General features: G+C 39.8%; 1 non-coding gene across 1 annotated transcript; it reads right to left on the bottom strand.

Annotated features, from left to right (window-relative positions):
* Positions 1 to 2,083: 2,083 nt before the first annotated feature.
* On the bottom strand, positions 2,084 to 2,190 carry LOC141625221 (small nucleolar RNA R71). Its single transcript, XR_012535013.1, has one exon. It is a non-coding gene; the product is annotated as a small nucleolar RNA R71 (small nucleolar RNA).
* Positions 2,191 to 13,771: the final 11,581 nt, after the last annotated feature.

The following is a 13,771-nucleotide window of genomic DNA, read 5'->3' as shown; positions in this document are numbered from 1 at the left end:
GCGTACATGTCCTGTATACCATGAGGACATAAAAGCAGGTCGCGTTACTCCTGTTGGTATGTCTACTTCTTCTTCTTTTATTCATATGATTGAGATTAACCACGCAAGTTACGGAACTTGGGTACTAGATACTGGTTGTGGTTCTCATCTGTGCAATCATGTGCAGGGGCTCCGAAACATCGAACCCCTCGTAAAGGGTGAGGTTGACCTGCGTGTCGGGAATGGAGCACGAGTGGCTGCCGTCTCGAGGGAACATATGTGATCCGACTTCCTAGCGGATTTGAGTTATTTTTATATAATCGCTATTATGTACCCAGTCTATCCAAAAACATTATTTCGGTTTACGCACTTGACAAACTTGGTTTTTCATTTGTAATAGAGAATAATAATCGCATTTTCTCATTACACGATATGATTTATGGCAAAGGCGGTCTCCATGAATGGAATTTATGTTTTAGATCGACCACGAAATATTGCACGTAATGAATAAAAAGTAAAAGGTTGGTGACAAAGATCAAACTTATCTATGGCACTGCCGTATGGGACACATTAATGAGAAACGCGTTAAACAGCTCATAAAGAATGGAGCTATCTCGGCCTTTGATTTTCAATCATTTGGCACGTGTGAATCATGTCTCATTGGTAAGATGACTCGAATTCCTTCAAAGGTGTTGGAATGCGCGCTGTTGACCTATTAGGACTCATACATACGGATGTGTGTGGACCTATGTCAATCACCTCTGAAATTCTAGATCTCACATCAGATAATTCACAAAAGCTCTCTCAATATTGCAAGGCAATCAGAGAGCAATTTCTAGCACAAGGGGCATAGTCTCAGACGATCTTGGGTGCAACAATTAGGAGGAAATCTACGTTGATTTCTGTTCTTAGGCCGTTTAGCACAGGACCCGAGGTTGATTCTTATTCTTTTATCGTTTCTCTTGTTTTTCGTTTATGACAATTAATCACATGATAAATTACGTTATAGTCCTTAATTTTAAGGGTTTTATACGGATATTACCCTACATATCTATGCATGTGAACCCGACCACCCTTGCTTCTTTAGTTAGCATCTTAATCAATTTGACGTTACTTGCTTTAGTTGTAGTCGTATCAATTAGCTTATCAACCATCCAATTGGATTTGCTAGAACTAAACTAGGAAACAAACAATCAATTTAAGAGCCAAACATCGTCTCTGTGGATCGACCTCCTTACCCTACTACATTCATTAGTTTGGGTATTGAGTTTATAAATATAGTTTGCATACCGAGGAGCACGACAAACTCGGTATCAAAATGGCGCCGTTGCCGGGGACGGTGATATTGGATTAGATAAATTGTTTGTTTCTAGGCTTAGTTTACTTTGCTTGCTTGTTTTTCCACCCTTGTCCTAGTGCATTCATTGCATTAGGACCATTTGATCTCTTTTTGAGTGTTTGTATAGGTGTAATACCGGCTCTCTTTCCATCTTGATCGAGAGATTGAGAAGTCTTTCCGGGTAAGAATATGGTTAGCACTATCGGCTCTAAGGAGATCTCCACCTTCACCAAACCAACTACAAATACATCCATCTCCACCACCAATTCTCAGCCAAACCATTCACCTAACCATTCACCAAACTACCCTCCAAATCACTCACCCACCCATTCACAACATTCAAATTCTCCTAGCCCACCAAATACACCAAGAGCCAATTTCATTGACAAATAAATGGTAGACCAACCAATGGGTTACTACCATAGACCGGATCCCAATCGGTCTAGCTCGGCAATTGATTATGGAGTTCTTGCTCCTAATACCTTTGAACTCCGCTATCATACAATCTCCTTTACTCAACAAGACACTTTTCATGGCTTGAAGAGTGAAGATGATCATGAACACCTTGTCTTATACAAAGAAAGAGTGGGTATGATCAAGTACGATGGCATCACGGAAGAGCAAATTCTTCTTATGCTCTTTCCTCTTTCCTTGAAGGATAATGCTAGAAAATGGTTGAATTCTCATGAACTGGGTACTTTCACTACTTGGTAAAGCTTGTCAAGGGCTTTTATCAACAAACTTTACCCTCCTTTAAAAACGGCTAGAATAAGGCATGAAATCCAAACCTTCAAGCAACATAATCTTGAAACATTGAGTGAAGTATGGGAAAGATTTAGAGACATTCTTACCTCTTGCCCATATCATGAAATCCCCAAATGGATGACAACACAAATCTTCTTTAAAACCCTTGAGCAAAGGTTTAGGGATATGATTGTGGCGGCCTCCGATGGCAACTTTGACAATATGAAAAATGCCCAAATCACGTAGTTGATCTAAAACATTTCCGGCATGGATGAAGGTAGAGAAGGTGACTATGGAAGAGAAAATGAGTCCAAGATTGAAGGACCTTCAAAGCTAGAATTGGAAAACAAAGCCAAGTTGGATGAATTGTCAAAGAAATTTGATAGCTTCTTAGTGGAGAGGAAGCATGAAAATGCTTATCATGAAGAAAGACCAAATCACTCCAAGGTCTACTATGTTCAAGGGCCTAGGTCACCACCAAGGACCTACTCTCAACCAAGCCCTCCTCCAAGAAACTATCAACAATATGCTCCTACTTATGAGAATTGTGGTGGTATTGGGCATTCTTATAACACTTGCTCATCCCTTTCACAACAAGACCCATACCCACAAGAACCTTATTTTTTACAAGACTAACAACCTCACCATTCCCAACAACAACAACAACAAAATCCTTACCAACCTCCACAAAATCAACAACAATACATAGAACCACCCAACCCCACCTCTTCTCTTGAGAAATTGTTAAGGGAAATGGATGCAAAGGTTGACAATAAATTCAAAAGTTTGAAGACCGAACTCTTAAATGTCCAAGCACACCAAAGGACACTTGACTCTTACATGGCCAACCAAGGGGCCACTAATCCTCAAAGAAGGCAACACTCCCTTCCAATTCAAGGCTCTAATCCCAAAGATGGACTACTATTTCATCAACAAGTTCACTTGGTTACCTTGAGAAGTGGGAAGGAATTAGGAAGATCGATGGAGATAGTGAGTGAACAAATTGAGGAAGATGAAAATTTTGTCTTGGAAGAAATTGTGGTTGGCAAAGTGGTTGACCGGGAATTCTTGATTGGTCTTGAACCAAATGATGAAGATGAACTTAGCCCTCCAATATGGGACACTTATGAAGATTCCTTGCAAAATGATAAGTGTGGGGAGGAAAGTTATGAAGGGCTTTGTGCCCCTATTTGGGATGTCTATAATAATGAGGAAGACTCCACGCTACCACCTCCTTCCGAAATCTTTGAAGAAGAAGTGCTTGTCAATGAAAAGTATGGGGAAGAAGGGAAAAGTTGGGAAATGGAGGTTGATGAATTCGAACTTGCCATATTGGGAGAGTTGAGGAGCCATGAGAAAAACTACAACATTTGTAGTTTTGGCTCTAGCTTGGAAGAAATTGAAGCTCTCATCTTTGGTAGTGATTCGGTTCAATTGAAGAGTCAATAGAATTTGGATAAAAATGATGATATTATGAACCTCAATGTTGAGAGGTTGACTCCTCCACCTCTTATTCTTCACCACTCTCCTTGTCTTGATGACCATGAGAAGGTTTCCTCATTCTATGAAGTTTATGAGATGTCGTGCCTCTCTCCCTCTCGCTACTACATTGAAATGGTTGATACTAAACACCAAGAGGATCCTAGAAACAATACCGAGAGGAGAAAGAGGAAGAACGGGAAGAAGCGTTGGAAGAAAGGTCGGGTGCGGTTTGCTATAGCTTGGACATAATTGTGTCTAGTTGAGGGTTTTGCTAGAGCCTTTGACCATCTCCTTCGTGGCTTGAGTAACATGGATCATGCTACTTGGAGATTCAAGAAAGACAATTTTGAATGAGAGGTTTGGTGGAGTCCCTCAGGAACCACTAAATTGTATATATTCTCTTCTCTTACTTACTTATACTTTGCTTGCATTTCAATTCCTTCTCTAAATTTGTTCCATTGAGGACAATGTCACATTTTAAGTGTGGGGAGAGGATTCATTATATAAAAACCATAAAAATTTGAAAAAAAAATTGAAAAAACCCAAAAACATGTTATTTATTTTATTGCACCTTCCTTTCAAAAAAAAATCAAAAAAATCCAAAAAAATTGAATATATCAAAAATACAAAAACAAGTCTTTAATTTTGAAAAATTTGAAAAATACAAAAATATGTTCTTTAATTTTCCCTTCTCTCCCTATACTTTGTTCCATTGAGGACAATGTAAATTTCAAGTGTGGGGAGGGAAATATCACTTTGTGCATATTATTTATATTTGTATATATTTGCTTGTTAATTTGAAAAAATTATAAAAATGCCTAAAAATTGAAAAATTTCAAAATATTGCATTATTTATATTATATATATTGCATTTGTCCTAACCTTTTTGATTGACAACACATGAGAGCATCGGAGAAGACGTTTGGTAAAATTTTTCCAATCCTTTATCCTTCCTTTTCTTTTTGTATATATAAGCATGGAGGAGGATGGGATATGTGATGTGGGTGTTCCTTTTGGGAACCGTTTTGGATATGCTTGTGTTGTTGGTGTGTTGTTAGGACTAGAAATTGTGTGCATTTAGACTAGAAATGTATATATGTGTTCACTCTTGCATTCACGTAGATTGTTCATATGTGTATTTTGCATCCATACATGTTGCATTTCGTATGTAAATATTTGCATAGGGAGTCTAAATGTGGAGGGCATATGTCGTTAATGATGATAATTTGTTTTACCCGTGTTATTTCACTTTTGATAGCTCGTGCCTTTTGATGACACGAGTTAGGGTTTTTGCTTGCAAAAACCCGGAAGTCTAGCTTAACAACCAAGTTTCGACCACCATGTGAGACCGTGTTTGACCCGAGACTTGACCTAGGACCGACATAGCTACTAAAATGTGAGGATAGAGCCTTCATATGGCCGGTCCATCAAACCGGTCCCGTTAGGTCATGAGAGTAGTTCTCCTTATGTGGTATGTCATGTCAAAACGCATAAGTATGGTGCCCATCCCTTACCGTACAAGTGTCGATGTGCATGTTGAGACAATTTTGTTCAAATAAAGTAGCCTCTCATAGCCAAATAAGCTTATTTTTCACCCATTTGATCATCTTTCCCTTTTGTTTACCCAATTTGTGCCTAAGCCTTGTCATTTCATTTGCCAATAAAATAACTACATTCCATAAACATCTCACCTTGTTGAGTAGTTCGTCTTTGTAGTTGTTTGGAGGAGTATATAATTGGGTAGGAAATTTGATTTTTATTGAGGTGAACGGTCCGAAATATCATAAAAGTGAGATGAAGCTTGATGGTTGACCAATTTTTGCATCATTAAGGGGTTCACAACAAAAAAAAGAAGAAGAAAAAAAATGAAGAAAAGAAAAACAAATAGAAAAAGAGAAAAATGAAATGAAAAGGCAAAAAGAAAAGAATGTATATTTTGTGTCAAATAAAGGGTTAGTAATTTGTAATTGATCTTGTTTCGAAAAGAAATGAATGATTTTTGAAAATGGCAATCTTTGCCAAGTGTTGTGGAAGAATTATTTTGCATTGGTACGGTTTAGTGAATTGGTTAGATGTGGCGACTACTCAATCTGATAGCCTCACATGTCATAAAACGGTGCTTGCACCAATCCCTTTTTACCGAACATGAGCCCTATTACAACCCGATTGTTTCTTGCATGTGCATCATTAGACATTTCTCTTGCGGATATTGGATATAGTACCATATTAGATTGCGGGCATGCTTCGCAAGTCGAGTTATGAGAGTGATTTTGGTTACTTTTTGTCACAAAAATCACCCCGCTCTTTCAATTGAGTGACTAGTGAAACCCGTGAGAGTCGGACTTTAGTCTCCTTTTGGTCAAAGGTTTGATATTAGGTTGAATCTTGCGTGTGTCGTGTCATTCTTGGGAGCATAGCTTCAAACTTCCCATTTCCCGCCTAGAATTTGTTTCTTTGGCATCCCGTGTTGTCAATTTACGTTGTTTGAGCTAAAATTAGGGAGTCGGCACATTGGTAAGACCCGAAGACGACATCCTCCACTAATGACTCTCTTTGTTCGGCTTTTGAAAGAAAAACGGCCGCTTAGATGAGGAAAGCGGTTTGACTTTTTGTGATGCATCTTATATGTTGATTCGTGCTTAAATGATTCAATGTGTCAAAATTTTCCGCAAGCCCCCACTTGCCTTGCATCGGGTTACATACCTCATTGTGTTTCGGTGCGAGTTGAAGGGACGGAGAAGGCCCGTTAATTGCCTTTCATCGGATATTAGTAGTTTAGATAGTACTTTTATATTACGGGTCTTAGTTTATTTAATGAGCTTACTCGAGGACGAGTAAGGTTTAAGTGTGGGGAGATTTGATATCATCCTAATTTAGTACGATTTAGCCCCGTCTTATTCTCTTATTTTAACTCGATTTTGCATGCTAAATTAATTAATTAGCTCATTTAATTTCTAATTTATAATAATTAGTCGTTGTAGTCATATTTAATAATTAGTCGTATTGTTATTATAATATTAGTATTATTACTTTATTTTATTAACATATTAATTTAATATGTAGGCAAGGCAGAATAACGAGGAGGAGACTCGAGTTAGAGTAACTTGAGACGGAAATTAAGGAGCAAATTGGGTCGAGACGGAAACAAGACGGGTCAAGGCAAGAAAATATGGTGGAAAGTCAACCATTGACTTATCACCTTCATCACCTACATGCTACATCATCATCAGCAATACACCTTCTTCTTCCCCTGCATCTCGACAACAAGCAGCAGCAACAACACCAACGTCACCAACACCTACCCCATCATCGTCAACCTCGCACATCATCACCATCTCCATTAACAACCTCTTTTCCTTCCCCTGTCTTCATCTTCATCGTCCTTCAATCACAGCACAATATCATTCAATTCATCCTCCATTAAACCCGACATCGCCATTTCAATCCTAAAACCACCATCTACCCCGACAACTCGCCTTCCATCATCATCACCAACTCGGCATCAACATTCAGCACCATTTTCATTCTTCATCATCGACTCCTCTCCTTCCCCTGCCATTTTCACTCACTTCTTCATCATCACCCTGAATTTCGAACAACAGCCCAGCAACAACCACCTCTGTCTCACTATTGTCCACAGTCGCATCACCACTCTATCTTCGACCACCACCATTTTTAGCCTCCCCTGCCTTCATCACCATTAATGTCGACAACAACCTTCACCGCACCAAGACAACCGCACTCGCCATTCCTCCATCAAGCCAGCAGCAGCACAATCTACCACCACGACATCATCAGTCAACACCACCGTCATACACAATATCCCCTTCATCCCAATTCGTACACCACCCCGCAACACACCTGCATCCGTCATCCTCCACCATTCACACTTGCAACATCAATAGCAACGGTAGCATTATCATTTACGAACTCGGAATCGAAACCGAGTTAATTAGAGACCAATTCATCCTATGCCGACTAACCGGCAACAAATCCCCTGCCGGTAGCCACAGACACCCAATTCTCTCCTTTATGTGAAGAGCTCGCTGCCGGCATAGCCACCGGCAGCCGGGCAACCGGCACGCAACACCACTCCAACTACTCGCATCAAATCGCGTTCTCTATGCCGGTAGCCCGGCAGCCGACAGACCGGCATTCACCACCATCCAACATTAATTCATCTCTTTTCTTCAATGTTTCGCTACAGGTAGCCTAGCCGGCGGCCAGTGAACCGGCACAGACCCCGGTTGCTGCGTTTTGCGTGTTGTCGTCTTTTTCCCCTTTTGTCGTTTTGTTTGTTTTGTTATGTTTTGAGTTTTTGTGTCGACTGATTAGGCTATTAGGATTATTATTTTTTTTTAAATGGCTATTACGATTATTAGGATTATTATTATTATTATTATTATTATTATTATTATTATTATTATTATTATTATTATTATTATTATTATTATTATTATTATTATTATTATTATTATTATTAGTATATAAAGACTATACATTACATTAGAATAGAATTAGGTCTCGTTTGGTTGCCATACGGAAATTAATATCCCATGATTTTACAAAACACGTGAATTGGCCAATTTATGTGAATTGCCCAAAACTCGTTTGGTTGACATCCTGGAATTAAATTGACACGGGAGTTTCCAATTACCTAGGGAGGGCTAGGTAATTAAACTCCTCCATTATGGAGGAGTTGGGAATTCATGGAAAAAAGAAAATCCCATGATTTGGGGTAACCAAACATCCCTCATTTTTCCAAATCATGGGATTTTCCCATTCACCCATTTTTGAGAGGGCAACCAAACGAGACCTTAGTCTACCTCGGAATTATTCTAGCAATTAGATTAGAAATTAGTCTCTCTTACTCTCTCATTATTGTAACAAGAACCCTAAATTATTTTCTTCTCTTATTAATCTTCCTTAATCAAAGTTGTAATCTTTCTTCATTATTAATTTAATTTCTCTTTAGTTAATTCAAGTTCTACAATTCTCAATAGTTTACATTTAGATTAGGGGGTTGTAATTGGAAGACAAGAAAAGATTCATCTTCCTTATTTCAACCAAAGTTTCCACCTTTAATTAATGTTGGTATAATCCTTCTTCTTATTTCTCTTCCTTTCATTTGTTTACATGTTTATTGTTTGCTTAATCACTTGTCTTTATATTATGCTTCCTCTTGTTATTTACTTGTTAAATTGTTCATCTTTTGCTTCCATTTTCATTACCATGTTTGAGTAGTGTATTGCTTAGGTGGAAGGGTAGTCTTGTGTGGTTAATAGGGGTAGGTTATTGGCTTGAACAAACAAGTAATTCATGGGTAATTTCTCCTTTAATTGTCATGCATACAAAGTGTTTGTGGAAATGCCTCAATGAGAATTCGAGTCAATTTCACTATCTTATAACATGTTGGGTGAGAGCTTAACTTGTAACTAGATAATTCATGACGATTAGTGGGTCTTGGATGATTAGAGCGAGAGTTCGATTACTCTTAACCTTGGGTTAGTCTCACATCGAGGGGTGGGGATTTGCCTTGATTGCTTGTTAATCTATGTCATTACTTGAACCATTATCTATGCATGTGGACCCGACCACCCTTGCTTCTTTAGTTAGCATGTTAATCAATTTGACGTTACTTGCTTTAGTTGTAGTCGTATCAATTAGCTTATCAACCATCCAATTGCATTTTCTAGAACTAAACTACGAAACAAACAATCAATTTAAGAGCCAAACACCGTCTATGTGGATCGACCTCCTTACCCTACTACATTCATTAGTTTGGTATTGAGTTTACAAATATAGTATGCATACCGAGGACCACGACAAACTCGGTATCAGCTGGTTCTGATCGTCGTTCGATGCATAAAGGCATTTCTACCATGTTGTCAGGCATATTAATCAAAGATGCAAATTTTACAAGAGCGTCTGCAAATTGATTCTCTTCACGAGGCAGGTGTAGGTAAGTGACCTGATCGAAGAATTAGGCAACTTGATCTATCCTAACCTGATAGGGTGCTAGACTTTCACTTCAAATTTTCCAAGATCGCGTAATTTGGTTAAGGATCAAGGATGAGTCTTTGTGAACTCGAAGATTCTTGATGCCTAAACTTACTGCTCCTTGTAGACCAATGAGGCAAGCTTCATATTCTGCTGCGTTATTCGTCACCTCGAAATCATGTTTGACAGAAAGTGGTGTATGCTCGCCTTCAGGAGAAATGAGCAACACTCATATTCCAAATCCTCTTAAATTTGATGCTCCATCAAAATAAAGATCCCAAGAGTCTACACTGGTTTGTAGGATATCCTCGTCTAGAAATGACCACATGTCTATTGCTTGGGTGTCGTTGATAGGATTGTCTGCAAAAAACTCGGCAACGGCGCGTCCCTTTATGACCTTCAGAGGTACGTATTTGAGATCGAATTCTGAGAGCATTAAGGTCCACCTTGCCAAACGTCCGTTGAGAACGGGTTTCTCGAAGAAGTATTTGACGGGATCCATTTTAGAATACACCTTGACAGAGTAGCTAAGTATGTAGTGGCGTAGCTTCTTTGTTGCCCACACAAGAGCGAGGTGTGTACTTAAACTCGTATTCTAAGAACTTCTTACTAAGGTAGTAGATAGCTCTTTCTTCCTTCCCAATAGTTTGTGCGAGCATAGCCCCCATGGTTGTTTTGGTTACTGTGAGATATAGACCAAGAGGTTGATCGCATTGAGGAGGCATTAGCACTGGTGGCTTAGCCAGTATCTCCTTAATCCTGTCAAACGCCTTTTGACAGTCATCATCCCATATGGTATGATCTGTTTTCTTGAGCTTTTTGAAAATGGGTTCGCAGATCATAGTAAGCTTCGATATGAATCGTCTTATATACTATACTTTGCCTAAAAATCCTCTAACCTCCTTCTCTGTTTGGGGTTGCGGCATTTCGATTAGAGCTTTGATCTTGGATGGATCAATTTCTATTCCCCTCTGGCTGACGACATATCCCAGAAGCTTGCCTAACGTTACTCCGAATGCACATTTCTGAGGATTGAGCCTCATGTTGTACTTGCGCAATCTCAGGAAGAATTTGTGAAGGTTATCAATATGCCCCTTCCTATCCTTGGATTTGACAATCATATCATCGACGTACACCTTTACTTCTTTATGCATCATGTCGTGTAGCAAAGTGGTCGCGGTGCATTGATATATAGCTCCAGCATTAATTAGCCCGAATGGCATAACAGTATAGCAATATGTGCCCCATTGAGTAACTAAGGCTATCTTATGCATGTCTTCTATGGCCATTTTGATCTGATTATACCCTACATACCCGTCCATGAAGGATAACAACGTGTGATCCGCTGTATTATCTACCAATATATCGATGTGTGGTAGAGGGAAGTCGTCCTTGGGACTTGCTTTGTTCAAGTCTCTGAAATCAACACAAACCCGGATTTGCCCATCCTTTTTGGGTACGGGGACTATGTTATCCACCCAGTCTGAATACTCGGAAACTTTGATGAACTCGGCTTTGAATTGCTTATCGACTTCTTCTTTGATCTTAAGAGCCCACTCGGTCCTCATCCGACGAAGCTTCTGTTTTACAGGTTTGAAACCTGGCTAGATTGGAATTCGATGTTCTGCAATATCCTTGTCGATTCCTGGTATGTCCTTGTAGGACCAAGCGAAAACGTCCTTGAACTCGTGTAGGGGGTCGATGAAATTGGCCCTTTCATTTGGATTTAAGGTTGTCCATATCCTAAGTTCTTGGGGTTCTAGTTCGGTTCCTACATTGATCGGTTCGGCGTTTTCTATAACCGGTGCCCCTTCCCCCTCTTGTAGTATTTCTTTAACTATGTAAAGAGGTAATTCGATTGAGTCTGGGTCGGGATCATCCTCATTATCATCGTAAATAGAATTGCATTCAGAATAACACAAAGAGTAACCAGAATCTGATTTATTCATATTAAATTTTGAAAATAGCTGAAACAAAGAAGCCATATGTTCAGTAGTCAGTGGCGGTAAAGGGACAGCTGCTGGGACATTTCCCAAGCTACTGTTACTATTCGATGCTATGCTAGGAGAAACAAGGGGATAGGGAGTGACGACAGAAGAAGACTCTCTAGCGACTTCTCTAGACTTAGACTCTGATTCCGACTCCGGCTCTGCCTCTGACTCGAATTCGTTGTCTTCAGGTTCTCCTTTGAACATCTCTCCTTCTCCAGTGATGACTTTCAAGAGCTTTCCTTGGTTATTAGTCCATTTGATCGATTTTCTCCATCCTTTCTGCTAGTTTGAACTGGGGTCAGTGATCAATGTTGTGGGGTTGAAATGGTCATCTTGAAGTATCATGGTAATGATCTCATCCTGTGCTGCTCTGACAAATCGGTCCTCTCCAAACAGAAGGCTAACAACCTGTTCGTCTAAACAAGGTGTGTGGCGAGTTTTGACGGTAGGAACCGTTTCTGAAGGGATGAAGTAACAATCGTGGAAGACCTCGATTCCAGCTAGTTGCATTCCTTTATAGTGCCAAGGTTCGGGAAACCCGTGAAAGTATTCCTGACTCCCTTCTCTAACGAAATACCCATTTAGCGTAGGGAGATAGGATCGCATCTGGATTCCTCTATCTTTACGGTTTTGGAATTGGGTGAGCATTTCCAAGGCTTCTTCTTTTGTGGGCTTATATCCCAAACCTAGTGGTATCCTTTGAGAATTTCCTTCCTTATATGGTGTGAAGGTGTTTTTCTTAGCAGGGTTTAATGGCATTCCTGGGAAGTATCCCTGGGACTTGAGTATGTGGTTGACCACTAAATTGTAATATTGGTTGAAGTATAGAGGCGCCAGTTCGCTCTATACAAGGTTTATGCTTTGAAAGCCCCCAAGCTCATATACTGGATCTGTGATTACTTGGTTGCTTGACATTTTCTCTATTACAGCCTTGATAGGTGACGAAGTGATCGTCACTACTTTCCCATCTAGAGGAATCTTAATCTTCTAGTGCAAGATGGATGTTACTGCTTTTAAAGCGTGAATCCAAGGCCTTCCCAGAAGTATATTGAATGATGCTTCGATATCCACTATTTGAAAATTAACCTTTCGCTCGATTGGCCCTATGGCTATATTGAGGTTGATTAGCCCTACTACTTTACATCGTGTTCCATCATATGCTCGAACACCTTGGTTGGTAGGAGTCCAATCCGATTCTTTCATGCCCAACTTGTATGTTGTCTTCAATGGTATGACGTTGACTGCAGAGCCATCATCCACCAAAGTCATTGGCACGTTCTTATTTAAGCATGTGACTGTAATGTATAGAGCGAGGTTATGACTGGCGCCGAAGGGAGGCAAATCTTCATCTGAAAAAGTAACTGGGTTACTTAGTTTAACTGAATCTTAGAAGACCAAGTTGACTACGTCGTCAGGTGTAGAGTTGTGCGTTATGTTCAATTTAGCCAATGCTTGCAGTAAAGCTTGACGATGAGGAAATAAACTCGCAACTAGTTGCCAGACTGAAAGATCAGCCTTTGTCTCCTGCAGTTGTTTTAGTAAGTGATCAGTAGATATATCTTCGCCATCATTTGGGGTGATGACATTAATGTTAGTAACTAGACCATTAGCCGTAGGACCGTTCTGAGAAACATTTTGATATGGACGCCCTGAACGAGTAAGGTGGTATATATCTTGATCTTTGCTAGCTTTGACTATATCCTCACTAACCTTGACTAGATAGTGTTCTGTGAGGTATTCATCTTCATCGTCATCGGCCCATATTCTATTGACGATGCTGAGCTCTCTCAACCTGATGATCTCAGCTTCTAGACTGATTATTTGGTCGACTAGACTGTCGACTACCATGATTACCTCTTGCATCGTAGACTCTTGAGATAGACTTAGTGGCACATTTTCCCTGGGTGCGTTACTTGGATTGCATAGGGATGCCACTACATCTTCCAGCTCTAAAACTTGCCTACTCACACTCTTCGCCCATGCGATAAAATCGGCAATGGTAGGAGAAATGGTGGAATAACTCCCCTCATCTTCTAGTGCATGAATCTCATCTTCGGCTAGAGAAATGAGGTGTAAACAATCCAAGGTGGATTCTTCATCTGTGATCATCGGATTTCCAAGAGGATTCTGAGTATTATTAGGCTTACCTCAGGGAGGTATGGGTAAACGACCATCTTCGATCATATCTTGAAGGACATATTTCAGTTTAAAGCATTTCTCTGTATCGTGTCCCTTG

The sequence above is a fragment of the Silene latifolia genome, chromosome X (genome assembly GCF_048544455.1).
Source record: "Silene latifolia isolate original U9 population chromosome X, ASM4854445v1, whole genome shotgun sequence".
NCBI lineage: Eukaryota > Viridiplantae > Streptophyta > Magnoliopsida > Caryophyllales > Caryophyllaceae > Silene > Silene latifolia.
This window is presented reverse-complemented; position numbering and strand designations above follow the sequence as displayed.